Genomic DNA, 18,785 nt, shown 5'->3' with positions numbered 1-18,785 from the left:
ACATTTATTTCTTGTTTTTGTTCTCTCAAAAATTCCTTGTATGTTGTGTTGTTTAATTTAGTTTTTATTAGTAGTATATAACGTGTGTGCTGATAGATGGCAATATGATGTGACGAACAGTTCGTCATTACAATCCAACAACAAAAACGTACATCTTTGGGCATGTTATCCTGTCAAGCTTAAATCTCGAACTAACTAAAATTTCTATGTATATATTTTAAGCATGCATAGGCGGTCTTACCTATTGTGGATGTATGCACATATACACTTATATGTTTACGTACGGTAAACGTTCATCCAATCACATTAACGTGAAAGTATAAACTAATTAATAAACAAAGTATTGTTTGAGAAAATATGATAAGAAACAGAAAGTAATAAGATTGATTTTTATCCCCAGAACACTTTGATAGTTGTAGAGTGTTGCTATTGAAAAGGTAAAAAGTAATGTACAGTATTTATAAAACGTTTGAAAATTTAGAAGTACTCTTAAACATGGTGATGACGATTACCATGACGTTTTATGTGACAGTATATCAGTTTGCAACGTCATCTAGTGCTCTGTCTTCTTGACTCACTGTAACACACCAAATACGATGATACTTGGTATTTTATCTTTTTATTTCTGACTCACTGTATACATACAACGTCACCTAATAGCTTGTGTTTTTTCTTTCTTCTTGACTCACTGTGTACGTACAGATTATAACGTTACCTATCGCTTTGTCTTTCTCTTTTCAGTTCACTCGATACGTATAGATATAACGTCACATAACATTCTCAAGAAACCTGTTATATTTGTGATTGAGATTATCTCTGTGTTCAGTTAGACGTAACTAATTTAAGTTTAATATATACTGCATGCTTTTATGAGTCTCGTTTACATAAGAATGATCATAGCCAAAACGTATATATTTTTAACATGGGGTTAATATCTCCCTTGTTTCGTTGGAAACTATTTTCAACTAGCTTTTGAACCTATTAATGGCTGTCTCGATCATAGTTTTCAGAATAATGTTATTTGAAAACACAGCCATAAAGACTGGCAACTTTATGTATTCAAAACGACTTACTCTATCTTTATTTTTTAGAGTAAAGCCAGACTTAGGTTTCTTCTGTGTCCACCGAGGGGAATCGAACTCCGGAGTGCAGGGTTGTGAGTCCGTAAATTTAACACTGTCTCTCTACAAGAGCCTTGTAGAGTAATATTGTTTTAAACAGTTAGCCTAAAATAAAGTATTTTTATCGACTTACTTTTTAAAAATCTAAAATAAATAAATAAAAACCAAAGATTGAAAACATTTTCTATTACTGAAAGACTTGAACATTAAAGACTTTTCTGTCTTGTGTTTGATCCATACCCAGCGAGGTTCCAAAGTCGCTTTAGTAAACGTTCTTTATATTAGCATTGAAAAATTTGTAATGTTAACTTACTTTATGCCTCATTTTAATTACGTTCTCTCGCTTGCTCCAGTATTCCTGTTACAAAATCATAAAATTTATACTCATATACAGGATGTCCCAAAAACATGTATACCCACTTTGAATAATTATAACTCACTCAAACTTTCTTTTTTACAGGTGCAACTGATTTGAAGTAATGACAGAAACAAGACTGATCTTTAAGAAAAGGAAATTTATCTTAAGGTGCTACTGGAAGTGTGAGAACGTAGCTGAAGTGTAAAGACGGTTTAGAAGGGAGTTTCAAACAGATCCACCAACGCAACTCACCATTACTCGCATTAGAGATAAGTTTGAAACAAATGGAATTGTCCAAGACGTCCATAAAGGGCGTACTGGAAGACTGCGGTCGTCCACCAGTCCCGAGGGCCTGGCATGGCCAAGCGCGTAAGGCGTGCGACTCGTAATCCGAGGATCGCGGGTTCGCGCCCGCGTCGCGCTAAACATGCTCGCCCTCCCAGCCGTGGGGGCGTATAATGTAACGGTGAATCCCACTATTCGTTGGTAAAAGAGTAGCCCAAGAGTTGGCGGTGGGTGGTGATGACTAGCTGCCTTCCCCCTAGTGTTACGCTGCTAAATTAGGGATAGCTAGCGCAGATAGCTCTCATAGCTTTGCACGAAATTAAAAAACAGACTAACAAACAAAACACATTTATACAAAGTCCAATTTCCTACCTAAGCAGTTCTGCATAGCATTTATAGGCTTAGCGATTAGTTACACATAACACTTTCTAGCACCGCTCAGTTCATGAATAACGGCATCCGGTATTTTTTTTTAAGATTTCGTAGAACAAATATAGCAAATGTTTTTAGTTTTGGGCATTGCTGAATACAGTAAAAGCTGAAATTTTAAATTATCGATTTCTTAACTTGTTGTTATTCGCTGATACAAAAACATTTAGGAATTAGATTGTTTACATTTCAAATTAGTTGTTATATAAACCTATCATCTGTAGATATTCTTGCATTTTGTTCCCTTGGAGACAAATTAACTCATATTTCGTCAAAAGAAAACCTCCAATTTAAAAGATATATTGGTATGAAATTATAGTTGGAGGATTTTAATAACAGTTCCTGTTGAAAACATACGTTCAAGATGACAAAAAGATTGTCGAACTTTCTTCGTCGTCATGTATTAATTTGAAGCGATGCTCTTCATACTTGTTTCCTGAACCATGAACCACTATAACAGTTCATAATAGAGATCGCAAGGAATTGCTTAAACCTTAATAGAACGTTCGAGCAAATAGCACCTTGACTACTAAATATTCAGTTCAACTAACACTTTAAAACCTTGACTATAGACTGCTAAGACTGTAAACATATAGAAATACACAAAAAAGCATGTATCTTAGGCTTACAAAGAAAATACAATCCTCTTAAAAGAGCCATTTGTAATTCTTATTTGTAGAATACTAAATAAAGTACTGCGAAGTCGTAGGTTATCAAAAGATCGGTTTATTTCTTCTATACTTTACACCATATTTCAATTACCAACTATATTATCTTTATCCCTTGAAGTTAGCTTTCTTACACATACACGGTATTCCTTAAAAAAACTTAAGAACAGGATGAAACAGGAATTACTAGCAAATAATAGATGTAACATGTAGATATTTAATGCTTTGTACACTATACAGTCGGCGTCTTTAGGGAGCTAACCCCTATATTATGTATGAAGTGAAGAAATAAAAAAAATTATACACATAATATTAAATTTTATTATGCACATTAGCAGAATAATTACTTAAAAAGAATTAAACGTTTATTTGAAACGATCTTTTAAATGTATAAGTTTTATTTTGAAAAGCTACTTTTCTACTGGTACAATTTTATAAGCACTTAATAGGAGTTGTGTCTTAGTCTAAACATGTATTTGTTCATTGCTATGACTTTTTATGGAGAATTTAGTTACACAGAAACTATAAATGCTCACTATATTCTCAAATAAATCTCCATGGCAATCTCCAGCTGCAGTTTAACATTGCACAGTAATGTGTTATCTGTCAGTCAGTCAGTAGAAACAATTTGTACTGTTGTGATGTGAGTAAATGATACACATGCCGTGAATCATGAGAAGAATTATGCACTCTGTAGGCTACAACACAATATGACGTATGAGCTTCAAAAGCAAGAAATAAAAATATTTGTTACTCTTAATTTTGTTTTTAGTTACTCTTGAGACTTTTACAGCAGTGGAAGTGGCTCTTCCAGGCAGTTTTCAATCTCCCTTCGAAGAAATAATTGCAACATCGCTTCAACTAAAACGTAATATTTAAACTTCTATTTTTTCGAAATAAATTAAGCTTTTTTTATTTCTTTCACATATATAATACAGTTTCTTTAATAATACAAACAATAATACAATTTACAATAACAGTTATTACAAACAATGATCTATGTACAAAAGTTTTACAAGCTTACAAACAATGTAGTCTTCTTTCTAGTCTGGAACTTCCTTGGTATTTTATCGAAGGTTTACGATTAGGGACGGCTAGCGTAGATATTCTTTGTGTAGCTTTACACTAAATTCAAAAACAATTTTAGCCGTCCCTAATTTAGCAGTGTAAGACTAGAGGGAAGGCAACTAGTCATCACCACCCACCGTCAACTCTGGGGCTTCTCTTATCAACGAATAGTGGGATTTACGGTCACATTATAACGCCCCATGGCTGAAAGGGCGGGCATGTTTGGTGCGACCGGGATTCGATCCCGTGACCCTCGGATTACGAGTCGAACGCCTTAACACGCTTGGCCATGCCGGGCCTATTCAAAAACAAAACTAAATTGTTTGTTTAGAATTATGCACAAAGCTACACAATGGGCTATCTGTACTCTGCCCACCACGGGTATCGGAACTCGGTGTTTAGCAATGTGAGTCCGCAGAAATACCGCTGTGCCACTGGGAAGCACAAAACTAAACGAAATAAAATACAAAGAACATGGTTGACTACTCTGTGGAGACTTGAAAGTTCTTTGTATGTTGTTGGGTCAACAATCCGGTTATACAAAATTATATAAAATGTGATAATTAGCTGAATCAATGTTACAAAAACAATAATTAGTTCTGATGACTCAAAATATTAGTTATATGAGTGTCGAAATTATTTCTAGAAACCTATTTTAGTGGATTACAAAACTGTTTACTCTTGTTTTTCTTTACGTTCTTTATTCATACTAAAGGTGCGGTTCATATGATTCTGTTTGTATAGTTCGATAAATTCGAATAATTGTAAAACAGTATTTGCAAATGGATCAATAACAAAATAGTTAATAAATTCGAGTGGGTTAAGGCATTCGACTCGTAAGCTGAAGGTCGCGGGTTCGAATCCCTGTCGCACCAAACTTGCTTGCCCTTTCAGTCGTGGGGGTGCTATAATGTTACGGTCAATCCCACTATTCGTTGGTAAAAGAGTAGCCCAAGAGTTGGCGGTGGGTGGTGATGACTAGCTGCCTTCCCTCTAGTCTTACACTGCTAAATTAGGGACGGCTAGAACAGATAGCCCTCGAGTAGCTTTCCGCGAAATTCAAAAACAAATAAACAAACAAATCGTATAAATATGAGGAATCATTTTTGTAAATTATTCATATTTTGCGAACATTCAACAAAGAGTTCTACGCTGTTCCATTTACTGTTTGTTTCCGGCTTCTCATGTCTTCTTGTTTGCAATACTTATGAATATATTATACAAACTGGTGTAATGGTAGTTTATAGCACATTTGGATACATAGGAAATAAATGTAGAACATACCGGAAAATATCAAGGTCTTCCGGTGGATCAGTGGTAAGTTTAAACACCTAATACACGTAAATACGTTTGTTGTTACTTTCTCCATTTAGGTGAGGGTTTGATCAACTTATATACAGAACCAACCCCTTCGTATTTCCTAGTAAAGAACTTTTTAACATAGATATGTAAAACGACTAATCTGATCCTAACGAGACGCGCCCTCTAGCAAACATTTAAATTACAACATTAAAAATACAGCTGATAACCATTTGGAGGAAGGGATCTTGTGCACCTGACTCTCCTGGGTATTTAAAAATTAAACATACCCAAATACCCACAAAGAAGAAGCAAAGCGAAGGTAATAACCATAGAGAAAATAACAATAGTGTATATGTTACATAATGGCACGTCTCTATAATTACTGTTTAGGCTTAAGTGTTTTTTTTAGCAGTATCATGACGTAAGAAGAAACAGAAACAAGATATACATTTTGTTTGTTTGTTTTGGAATTTCGCACAAAGCTACTCGAGGGCTATCTGTGCTAGCCGTCCCTAATTTAGCAGTGTAAGACTAGAGGTAAGGCAACTAGTCATCTCCACCCACCAACTCTTGGGCTACTCTTTTACCAACGAAAAGTGGGATCGACCGTCACATTATAACGCCCCCACGGCTGGGAGGGCGAGCATGTTTGGCGCGACGCGGGCTCGAACCCGCGAATTACGAGTCGCGCGCCTTACGCGCTTGGCCATGCCGGGCCGAAGATATACATACTGGTAGGGGGTTATACCCTTGGTGTTCAGGTAAAAGCATTTCCCAACTTGTATCATCATCAGCACTTTAATACTATACTGTTGTTTATTAGAAGCATTTATGAAAAAAAAATATCAGTGTCCATGGCCAAGTTTTATTTGTTTTTACATCGTGATAAAAAAGAAATAACTTTAAAGAATCCGGATTCACGTATTTCTTGTACTTTCTTTTATGTTCGTTACGTTGTAAAATTCGTTCTTATTCGATATTCCTACTTATATTACAATTTCAAACGTAATAAAGAAGAATACGTCTGTTATGTTCGTAAGTATACTTTCGTGACGGCCAGTGAAATTAATTTTTCTTTTATTCGGTCACCACTCTTCAAGATGATTTTCAAATCAGACGCATCAGAATATTGTGGTCTATAAAGAAAACGTTAAATACCAAACACGCTTGCAGTATAGTATGTGTACGGAAATACGAATTTTTAATAATCTTCAAAAGTCTCAAAAACATTTCACAGCATTACCTTGGATAACAAAGAACAATGGAGGTTAGCTGTTCGTGAAAAAGAGTATTTTATGTGGCACTTTGACGTGATTGTAAAGGGTACGATTAATTTTCTGAGGTTTAGTTATAGCTTTATGTATTAAAATGTTTGTTTTTGAGTTTCCATGTACCATTATCTTATAAAGTCACGTTCTTTGTTTCATCTGCCTTACTTTCTAAGTAGGTGTTTTACAACAACAAGAGAAAATTACATTGTTGTCTTGACCAATGCACGAGATTGTTTCACTAGATTTTAAATTTTGAAATTAGAGACGGTCAAGGATGGTCTGAGGACATTGAGAAAAGTAGAGATGTCCAGATACACTCCGTATTTTCTACTCTATTATTTAATTAACATAAAATTTTTCGCTATTTTTCTATCTAGGATTGATAAGTTTAACATAAACGTTTTGTTCAGGTTTGGAATTAAGTCCTCTTTGCCATAGTTGTCTGTTTTCTGTGTCAGTTATCTACAGTATCATGGGGACTATTTCTGTATAGCAGAACATATTATGTCAAAATAGATAATGATATTTTACACGTTTTGTCATGTGGTGCATCAAACAATTTTCCTTATTTCTGATGGGAACAGTTAAGAGTGAGGAAGGCAACGAACGTGACCTGGGAAAGAACAGAATTATTGTCTCGTGTATATGATGTGTTTTCACAGTCTCGAAAAGTTTTCTCACAGACTTAGAGACTTCTTAATCGTTCTTTGTTACATTTGTCGCAATTGATTGTTTGTGTGAATAGACATTATTTCACATTGTTATGTATTGTGCCCAGCCTCTTTCATTCTTCACAACTCATTCAAAGCCAAAAAATGACATCTTCTGTTGAACTTTGTTGTTATTTGACTTCTACCTTGCAGGCCTCAGAATACAAGAACAACTTTGTGTCATATTTAATGCACAAAGCTGGGGAGTCAGTGAAGATCTAAACACATATCAAGATCACTTTTAACTTAGACATTTCAAGGTGTACCCTAGAATGATTCTGGTTGACAAGGTAGCCATATGAATTGTAATTTTCATAAAATTATTTCCTAATAAGTTTCTGTATCATCACAGTTACTCATTCAACAACGCCATGATGCAAGTGCTATGTTTCAAAATAGTTAACAAGGGGATAAGAATATAGAAAGAAATTGGCTCTGGCGAAACTCGCATAAATCCAACATATCCAAAAGTTATGGAAGAGAAAGAACTAATGTACTGGTAGATCAGTCTATTAAATTATCCATGCAATGTGTTGTTGCTATATACAGGGCAAATAAGATTTTAGGCTTTATCTAAGAAATATTGAGAATAAGATATTGAATCATTGGAAAAAGTTCATAGAAGGACTAAGAAAACGATACCTAGGATGGGAAGGTCGTCATACGAGGACAGATCAAGATATCTAAACTTGTTTTCTCTTTAAAAACAGAGGGTCAGAGGGAACTTATTGACGTGTTTACGTGCTGCTGCATCGTTGTTTTTCGTACCTAATGGTGAGGATCATAAGCCTGGAAGACACAAGTATAAATTTTGGAGGATAATAATTCATCTTCAGCTAATAAAGCTTATTTTAAAGTAGTGGTTGGTCTTTAGTGCAGCTTGCTTTCATACGTGGTAGATGCGGTTAATTTAAAATAATTTAAGGGATGTTTAACAAATATTTTAATTATAAGGCCTGACGTCGAGTTTTTATTGTTTAACTTACTTTAATGGATAGGAAAGCCCAGATGAATATCGTACTCCTGAAGTTTCTGGATCCATCTTGCTATATGTTCTTCTGGATTGCAAAAACTCAGCAGCCACTTTAATGCTTCGCTTCAATTTCAATTTGGAGTGTAAACATTTATGCATATAGGTAGTGACGAAAATGAAAAAGGTAAAATAACTTACATTTGTATCTGATTGAATCTTCGAGAGTAGTGATTAATTCATTTTAAACAATCAATAGTCCAACAACACATATTTAGCTTTTCAAATAACCTGTGCAGTAGATGAGCTGTGTCAGAAAATAATTTTACAATGATAACAACAACACAATCTCAAATATCCTCTTCCTCATCTCGGTTACTTAGTGTCAGCCAATTGCTGATTATGTGTCTCATGAAACTCACCTATTGATGATATAATGAATATTTCTTAGGAATCAGCTTAAGGTTCTCTTTTCTTAAATGACTCAGAACTCTTACCAAGGATCTTTTCTTAGGATATTGTGTCATCCAAATAGATGAGAAGAATCTTCTAGGGTATTTAAGAGTACACTCCAATAGTCTTTAAAATGTAACAAGAGTAATATATATCCAATTTAAACATAATAGCTACAGTTCATTTCTAACAGTAAAGGCTACTTTCTCTCCATTTACTTCATTGACTTGCATTTGCTGATATCCAGTTTTAAGATCAAACGTTGAAAGCCATTTTGATCCAGATGGAAAACGCAAAATAGAGATGATCCTTGGAATTGAATAAACATAATTGTTTGTTACATACAGAAATTTGTAAATTCATCCTTCTTCACAAGTGCAGCAGATGATACCCAAAGACCAGTACTTGGTTCTATTACTCTTTGTTCCAACATAAATTCCATCTATTTGAAAGTCTCAGTCTGTTTTGAAAGTAAAAGTTGCCTGACCAACTGATGTACTGAGGCTACATCTTCAGTATCAATATATATATATATATTCTATTTGTTTATCTTAAGTCATGGGGTACACTGAATACAGTTCTTGTAAATGAGGTGGTAAGATGTCGTTATGACTTGGCAATAGGCTTCCTACACCTTACCTCAAAGATGACTACTTCTGGTGTTCTTTGATGTGGATGTACTACAAGTACAACTCCTCTTCTTGTCGTATTCCTTCTAGACTTGACTGGAATTTCATTTGTTCATGGCCTAAATGATAACATCTTTATTCTTTAGATCTACAACAGCTCTTCTAACAAATTATCAGCAGAATACACTGGAATGTTTGTTTATACTATACTTCAGTCACTAGATATAAATTTATTTTTTAACAAGTCCATTTATGAGTATTTCACTTCTTAGTGATGCAATGACTGCCCTGCTTATTGTCACTGGATGTTCAACTTCTAGTATAGTATTTATATTCTAACATACAGGGAATTTCTAGTCATAGATTGTGAAGTTATTTGCAGCTAGTCTAACCTCTCATCTCTACATCAGGAGTAACTTTTCCCCTTGTTCGAACGCCATGTCCACTTGCTGTTCACATCAATTCATCTTTACGGTCTTGGTTACAATGGCCGTGTTTTTAATACTCACCCTTTTCTCTGACTTTCTTTGAGAGGAATTTTACTTCCTACTGACTTGCATCTTTAGTTCCTGCCAATATGTCCTATAAAGCTACACATGAAACACCTACTGTATTGCAGTGTATTTACGTTTATGTCCATGCGTTGTAACTTATTAGTTAATAAATCCTTTCAGTTCTTCTAAACTATTGTCAGAAAGCGTTGATGTTGGACTGCTGCTTGATCTGATTACTTCTTCATTAAGATGGTGTCCTTGATCGTTTAATTTTAATTTTACTGGACTGGAATTCCATTTGGCCTAATGTGCATATCCTAATCTGTTACGTCATATATGAGCTAATGTGCGTATCCTAATCTGTTACGTCATATATGAGCTAATGTGCGTATCCTAATCTGTTATGGCATATATGAACTAATGTGCGTATCCTAATCTGTTACGTCATATATGAATTGATTAGTTAGTTATCACCATTAAATTCCATCTAGGAACATAGGGCCGCAATCGCTTGCGGATTCTTCAACAAGTATACTCTTCAAAAAAAGAAACGCAAAAGGGATATTTTTGTTATTTTAAAGAGAAATATATGTAATAACGTTACAAGCTCAGAGTATGTGATATTACACGTGTTAAGGCACTGATTGTCAGACCAAAATGACAATAAAAGTTGTGCGCTTTGAAAACGGAGGAAAACATCGGATTTTTCGCCAAAACGCATTCAAGTCCAATAAATTTGTTTGAGAGATCTGCATGTTCTGCAAGTGCAACATGTGCAAAATCCCTATAAATGTGACGGGTTCTCGGTTTCCATAGCTCAGTGTTAAACCACCGAAACGCAATACAGTTACGCCAAGACTGACTGAAGCACAATGCAACAACGCCATTGGTCACTTGGAAGCAGGCGAATCTCGATTAGATGTTTCCAGAGCTGTGAATGTCCACCCAAGCACCATTACAAGGCTATGGAATCGTCACCAACAACATGGATCAACTCGTGACCGTCCACGATCAGGCAGACCTCGTGTGACCACGCCCGCACAAGATCGCTACATCCAGTTTCGTCACCTTCGGGATAGAACCACCACTTCGACGTATACTGCCTCAACCATACCAGGGCTGCGTAAACCGTCGACGAGATTCTTAGGCCCCATGTGCAACCCATAATGGTGAACGTCAACGACGTTTTCAACATGACAACGCCCGTCCTCACACAGCCCGACTCACCACTGTCTTCTTGAGACACCACAACATCAACGTTCTTCCCTGGCCCTCCAGATCACCAGATTTAAACCCCATCGAACATCTTTGGGACGAGTTGGACCGACGTCTGCGACGGCGACAACTTCAACCGCAGACTCTACCTCAGCTTGCAGCAGCTTTGCAGGCTGAGTGGACAGCCATTCCACAGGATATGATTCGTCATCTCATCGCTTCCATGGGCAGGAGATGCCAAGCAGTTATTGATGCTCACGGGGGACATACTCGTTATTGACGATGAGTGACGTTAAACTTCACCTAGTGAGCGTGGACTTCGCCTTTGCAGACTTTGGATGTTCAGCAGTGAATGTGCAAAGTTTCACATATGTCATACAGAACTACCCGGAATAAACTTGTTAACAATTTGTCTCAAATTTTGCCTTTTGCGTTTCTTTTTTTGAAGAGTATTTTTAAGTGAGTAGGTTGTTAGCCCACTGCACCGAGCCATCCCTAATTTAGCAGTGTAAGACTAGAGGGAAGGCAGCTTGTCATCACCACCCAACGCCAACTCTTGGGCTACTCTTTTACCAACGAATAGTGGGATTGACCGTCACATTATAACGCCCCCACGGCTGGGAGGGCGAGCATGTTTGGCGCGACGGGGATGCGAACCCGCGACCCTCGGATTACGAGTCGCACACCTTACGCGCTAGGCCATGCCAAGTTCAAATGAATTGATTACGTTACATGAATTCCATTCTGGAATTATGGAGCATTAGGTAGAAAAATTGGGCGAGCCTTTTTAAATTGTCCATAAATTCATCTAAGATCGCTTTTTTTCTTCTGTTCAGTGCTTTTGAACATTCTGAACCTTTTAGATAAGGCAGCTACCAGTGCTTGGTATTTGCGTTGGCTGTGACTTGGAAGATTGTTTAATATGTTTGAAGCCAGTTCTTTTAAACAGGCAGAAAAATAAATAGTTTTTTGCACGTTATTCCACCTATTCACTTTATATGATTTTGAAATAAGCCTAATGTGTCTCTCATGGTACCTTTTAATCATAGTCTATTGGTTTTTCGATTGTGCGATGCTGTTATTAGTAGCACTGAATGATAAACTGACTCACTTTCATGGCATTTTTATATTGTAATAGTATTCTATGTACTATAATGTTTTGAGAGTTCATGGAGGCCTAAACTTTAATGGAATTTGAAAAAAAAAATCATATATTGTAAACACTCCCCCTAAAGAACAAAACATTAAATTTTAAAAATATAATGCGTGACCTTTCAATAATTTTCTCGCTTCTACTGGTTTGTCACTAGACACCAAAATGATATATTGCTTTATCAGCAAGCGTAGGAGGCAAAAGGTTTTTGTCTATAAGAGTTTTACTGATGCATACTATGGTGAACAAAATATTTAGTCTACATCAACAAAGTTTTGTTGCATCCCAAATGCTTAAACCCGAAACAACCACTTGTTTATGTTTAGCAGTTGCATTTAGAATGCAGAAATAAACGCTTTGTTTATATTTTTGTCTATTAATTTTGAATGTTATAAAAACTGTGTTGCTGTTTTACCACTGAGTGGTATTATACTGCTGGCTCCTCCCTCGTGGTTCATTTGTAAGATTGAGGGCTTATAACCTGAAAATAAAATTCTAATACCCATGTTAAGCAGGGAGCCGATAACACATTATATAATTTTATATCTTAACAACACAGATTTAAACAAACACATCTTGTTTATAATTCAACAAATACTAAAATAAAACAAATGGTGTTATCGTGATCTATATTCTTTTATATCTTTTAATAAACATTACTTATGGCAATTCATAAAGAAATAAAATATTCCGATTCGCTGTCAAATTATTTACTTTACTATTTTTGGTAATATAATGTAAATATTCTATTTTTTTTTCAGGCAGCATAAAAGACAGTGGATAAATTTAAATATTTGCCCTCATTTTTAAGTATTAAATATTGTTGCAGGCTAGGTTTTTAATATTTTGACTTTGATGACTTGTACGGTTAGCTAGAAAGAATTTTGGCATTAGGTGGTTATAACATGTGATATAGAGTAGTTTCCTGATTGTCTGGATTGTGTTGTCTTAAATTTTCCAGAAGTGTTGGAGAAAAGTTAATATATTACAATATAAGTAAGTTAATTAGGAGGTTCAATCAATTAATCTGTTATTTACTTGAGTTTTAATTTAACTTGTGTTTCAAAAGATAATGGCTAAGTCGTGCACCTGCTATCACGGTTTTCCAACAAGATCATATGTTAGAAAAACTCGACACTGATAGACACAAGAGGAACAGATGTTTATTTATATAAAACAACAGCACAACAAAATCACAGAAACAATACAAAGTTAGGTGTCTAATGATGCATGCCAAACTCATTAGAGTAATGTGAATACTTTATTTGAAACCTCTTATCAACTTAGTATCTTTTACCTGTAAGTTAAACTAAGACCCTAAACTTACAATAAAAGTAAAAGATTGGACTTCCACAAATTATGATGAAAACTAACGTGGTTCAATACTGCACTTAAAAATGATCAAACAGAATATAAAAATTTGAAACCAGTCATTCAGTAGATCAGGAATACTACAGAAAAATTCTCATACAAATTCTCCACGCGGTTTAAAAACAAAGATGTACTCTATGTTGGAAACGTGAAGCTACCTGTGTAGCTACAGACTTCCAAACTAGGTACTTTGATGTTTAGAAGATAACTGTAGAGAGTAAGAGAACGACTTTTACCAGGCTGGATGCCTACAAATCTATAGAGAATTTGTATAAATCATGTGTACTATGCTCCCAGCAAAAATATCCAAAAAAGAAACAGCATTGGCAATTACAGAAGTGTTGCTTTGAAGCATCTTTTGAGAAAGTGATTTTCAATGTGCTTAGTTCTCTGCTACAGAGTAATTTTAAAAATAAGTAAATCACAGATGTGATGGACTATTTGTCCAGATATAAAAGCACTTGCTGTTTTTAACCAGGAGGCATAAACTCTACCAATAAAGCTTGTCAATGATGTTTTCTAGATGTTGGTGAACATGGATTTTTATTCACATTAGGAACAGAACATTAATTCAACCTTATTTGTGGAGGGGTATAAAATCCTTAAAACTAAAAAAGTTTAGGGTAGCAGCCCTCCATCCACCTTCCAATGGAATAGTCACATTATACAAGCATACAATTTTAGATCAATTAACCATCTATACTAATGAGTATAAAAAATGTATGATAAATATCTCTCACTGCTACTCGTGACAAGTAGTGGAATATCTTAACAAGAGTACATTGATCAGAGGAACGATGTTGATGAAAATCATGACTTTATCCAAGATAAACTTAAATCAACTAGCGATAAAATGACTTGCCATAGGCAAGTCAACCTGCTAAAGAACACAGGGTTCCAGTTGTGAGCAATCACAAAGATCCACAAAGAACAAAGCCACCTGTGAATATACTCAACCATCTACTAAGGAATAATTCATCCAGTAACAAAACAATAAAGGAGACTAAAGGAAAACAGCACATTTTGTCTCTGTAAAGAAAACCATCAAAACATTTGGTGGTTGGGTAGCTTAGAGACAGTAAATAACATAAGGAAAAAAAATGTTTAAAACACTTTATCTTGTTAGTAAGAGCTGCGATTGTATTATGTTTAACACATTTAATTTGTGGTATAGTATTTGTAATTTATATTTATTAATAGTTTTTGTCAATTTTCTATAGTGATTTTGTTATTAATTATGTAAGTGTAACAGAACGTTTTGGGACAACATAGGACCAATTGGTCCATCTAAGCTATTCAACATTCTAAAATAACTTTTTAAAAACTTAAAGCCAGTCTTCATCATAAATACGAGGGCTGTTCAAAAAATACGCGGACTGTTTGAATTGCGCGGCTCCAGTTGGTTCCAGGGGAATCCGCTTGGTGTCGCTAGGTTCGCACAGATCAGCTGATTACGACGCCATTTCCCGATTGCAGATATCTTCATTTGTGTATTAGCTACGCGGTTTTAAATGAAGTGCGATTTTTTCGTTTGGCGGATTTCAGAATGAATGACCTGAAGGAGCAACGACTTGCTGTGAAATTTTGTGTTAAACTTGGAAAATCTGTGACTGAAACTTTTGCTATGCTTAACACGGCTTACAGTGATGTTGCTACGAAGCGTACGGCATGTTTCAAGTGGCATGAACGTTTTAAGGATGGTCGACAGTCCATTGAAGATGATGAGCGTCCTGGACGTCCTTCCACGTCAACTGACGACCCACACGTCGACAAAATCAACACCCTGGTGCGGGCAAATCGACGTCTGACTGTCAGGGAGCTTGCTGAAGAGTGTGGGATATCAGTTGGATCTTGTTACGAGATTTTGATCGAAAAATTGAAGATGCACCGCGTTGCTGCGAAATTCAGCCATCAGAACTCGTGAGTTTTTGGCCAAACACTCGATCACTGTTCTTCTCCACCCCCCTACTCACCTGACCTTGCTCCTTGCGATTTTTTCTTGTTCCCCAAACTCAAAAGACCCTTGAAAGGAAGAAGATTTGAGACGATTCCCGAGATTAAGGCAAATGCGACGAAGGAGCTGGAGGACATTACAAAAGAAGCGTACCAGGACTGTTTCAACAAGTGGAAACACCGTTGGGATAAGTGTGTGCGTTGGAGAGGAGAGTACTTTGAAGGGTACCAGACCTGTAACTTCTAAATAAAGTACATTTTGTTTTATGACGTCAGTCCGCGTATTTTTTGAACAGACCTCGTATACTTACCAAGCTTTTTCTTAAATTAGTTTAAATTTAGTACCTATACAACGTCTGAAGGCAACTCATTTTAAAGGACAAAAACAACTCTGTTATAAAAATAAAACTGTCTAAGTAGGAGAAGACTTCTACCCTGCCAAAATGTATAGTTGTGCCCCCTAGTCTTACTATGTTCACCGTTAAATATGGAAAAATAATACATTAACATTATTAATTTTCTTTACAATCAGATACCCCTAATACTGCTTTATTAAGAGAAAACAGTCTTTGTGTGACAACCTCTCCACCCTAAGCACTATCCTAATAACCCTATCTGAACCCTTTCCAACAATTCAATATCTTTCCTAAAGTAAGGATCTCAAGACTGAACACTGTATTTCAAAAATAGCCTAACTAGTGACCTATTTGCCCTTCCACTAGCAACAACACGCTGCTTGAATGGCTTTAGAGACTGATCTACTATTACACCAAGATCCTATCTTTTATGATACTGTTAAGGTTATCCCCACACAGATTTTACTTATAATTCAAACTATGATAATCCGCATGCATTATTATGCTTAAAACCTATCTGCTCTTTATCTGTCCAACTCACTAAATGACTTAAATCCTTTTGTAAATTTGCAGTATCCTCTTCATAGCTAACAACACCAAAGACCTTATTATTGGTAAATTTAAGTAATTTATTGGCTATTCCTTCATCTACGTCATTAATGTAAATAAAAAAGAACAAAGGTCCCAAGACTGAACTCTTGAGGTACACCACTTATGACATTAATCCAGTTTAACCGAACTGGATTTGTTACAAACCTCTGTTTTCTTCCATTCTGCTACTCTTCTTCCCAGTTTTTAACTTATCCCACACACGTACAAAAACAATTTTTTACAAGCCTCTCATGTGACACCTTGTCAAATGCTTTCTGAAAATCCAGGTACACCAAATCTACACCTTTACCCTCATCTATATAAGCAGTAACCTTTTCGAAGACTGTCAAAAAATTGTAAGGCAAGATCTCCCCTTAGTGAAACCATGTCAACTATTCAATAAAATTCTAAACTTTATTTAATAATTTCGCAAAGCATCTTTTAACAGACTTTTCGAAATTTCTCCACAACTGATGTAAGGCTAGTGGGTGTATAATTACTGGGACAATTATAAAGAGGAAAGAGGAGTTACATTAGCTAACTTCCAGTCGTTTGGTACATGAAAGTACCGAGTTCCCAATTAAAACTAACCAACTGCACCGAACAAACTGTGAACTTTTAACTCATATGCTAGTCTTAACCAGTGTACTCATAGTTATAGTCTGAAAACAAATGCTTATTACCAATTAATAGTAGGCAATTGTTAACACTATTACTGCTAAGCGTAAGGTTTAAGAACTAATATTATTTTTATCGCTCTAAAAGTTTATCTTTGATTGTATAGAACTTAGAAACATAAGTTAATAATTTATTAGAACTAACAATATGCCTAACGTTAATAATAAAATGTATTTATCTTGATTTACAACCTATCTTTATCAGTAATTTGAAATATACCTAAGCTTAAAGTATCGTTACAAATACTAAGCCTATTTTGACATCGTAGTCAAATTTACACCACTAAATTTTAAGTTAATTATTCTATCGCCTTTTATTTATCCAAATTACTTAAATCATATATATCTTTCAGAACTCTGTAAAACTCTAACTTTTCGACGTCCTTCCTTTTCATGAAGTTTAATATATTATTGTTTTAGTTGAATATTAAGATTGTTCAATAAACAGGGTTACAAGCTGTATAATTTTTATTAATTAAATTAAGACATTTTGCATTCTTTGTTGAAAGAACTTTGTTTTTTGGCATGATGTGAAATGTCTAAACGTTTCATGACTGTATGGACCTGACGTGATATATTGTATTTTCGGAGGTGTGGGAGAAAATATTATGACACAAAAAACAAGTGTGATACAGTCAGTAATTTACCTGTTGTTTGTTATTAAATGCAAAGCTAAACAAAAGGCTATTCGTGCTCTGCCAATTATGGATATCACAACCCCGTTCTAGTTGTCTGCCCCTCAGTAGCACAGCGGCATGTCTGCGAACTTACAATTCTAGAAACCGGGTTTAGATACCTTGATGTGCATAGCACTTAAAGCCCATTGTGTAGCTTTATACTTAACTTCAAATAAACAAATTCTAGTACCAGGCTAAGTATGCATACACACCACTGTTCCACTTGAGCTGTTGTTAATGTTACTGCATTATTTATCAATTGGCCTGGCATGGCCAGGTGGGTTAAGGCGTTCGACTCGTCATCTGAGGGTCGCGGGTTCGCATCCTCGTCCCACCAAACATGCTCGCCTTCACAGCCGTGGGGGCGTTATAATGTGACGGCCAATCTCACTATTCGTTGGTAAAAAAAAGTAACCCAAAAGTTGACGATGGGTGGTAATAATTAGTTGCCTTCCCTCTAGTCTTACACTGTTAAATTAGGGACGGTTAGCGCAGATAGCCCTCAAGTAGCTTTGCGGGAAATTCAAAACAAACCAAACTGTGATCACGATAGTAAGCTTTGTTGCAACATTATCACAATCACCACGTATGATTCATCATACCATAACTGCTTGGCACTTAAGTCTGGGACTACACATTACTCGAACTTGTAAAAATATATTCATGAACTGGGAGTGTTTTTTGTGTAATAAATATATAAATGACAATATTGAAATAGGAGACATTTTATATATATCATATCCAAATGTTTATGTTTGTGTACAGACACTTTTTATGTATTTTCAGATTTATTCACATTTATTTCGGGCAGTTTATGAACTATACTTGCACATAAAATATATAGTATTAACTTTGTACACATATCATGAAAAACTGATGTGTCGGCTTACTTGATTTAATGCCCTCATTTGAAGGTGTCTTTACTGTTAAAAATATTATGATGATAATAAAACCAGTAATTGTCCCATATTTCTGCGTCCAAACTGTGTTCTTCCTTAAAAGGTAATAAACAACTCATGCAAGGTTGATTGGGT

The sequence above is a fragment of the Tachypleus tridentatus genome, chromosome 1 (genome assembly GCF_004210375.1).
Source record: "Tachypleus tridentatus isolate NWPU-2018 chromosome 1, ASM421037v1, whole genome shotgun sequence".
In the NCBI taxonomy this organism is placed as follows: domain Eukaryota; kingdom Metazoa; phylum Arthropoda; class Merostomata; order Xiphosura; family Limulidae; genus Tachypleus; species Tachypleus tridentatus.
Note: the sequence above shows the minus strand (reverse complement) of the source record.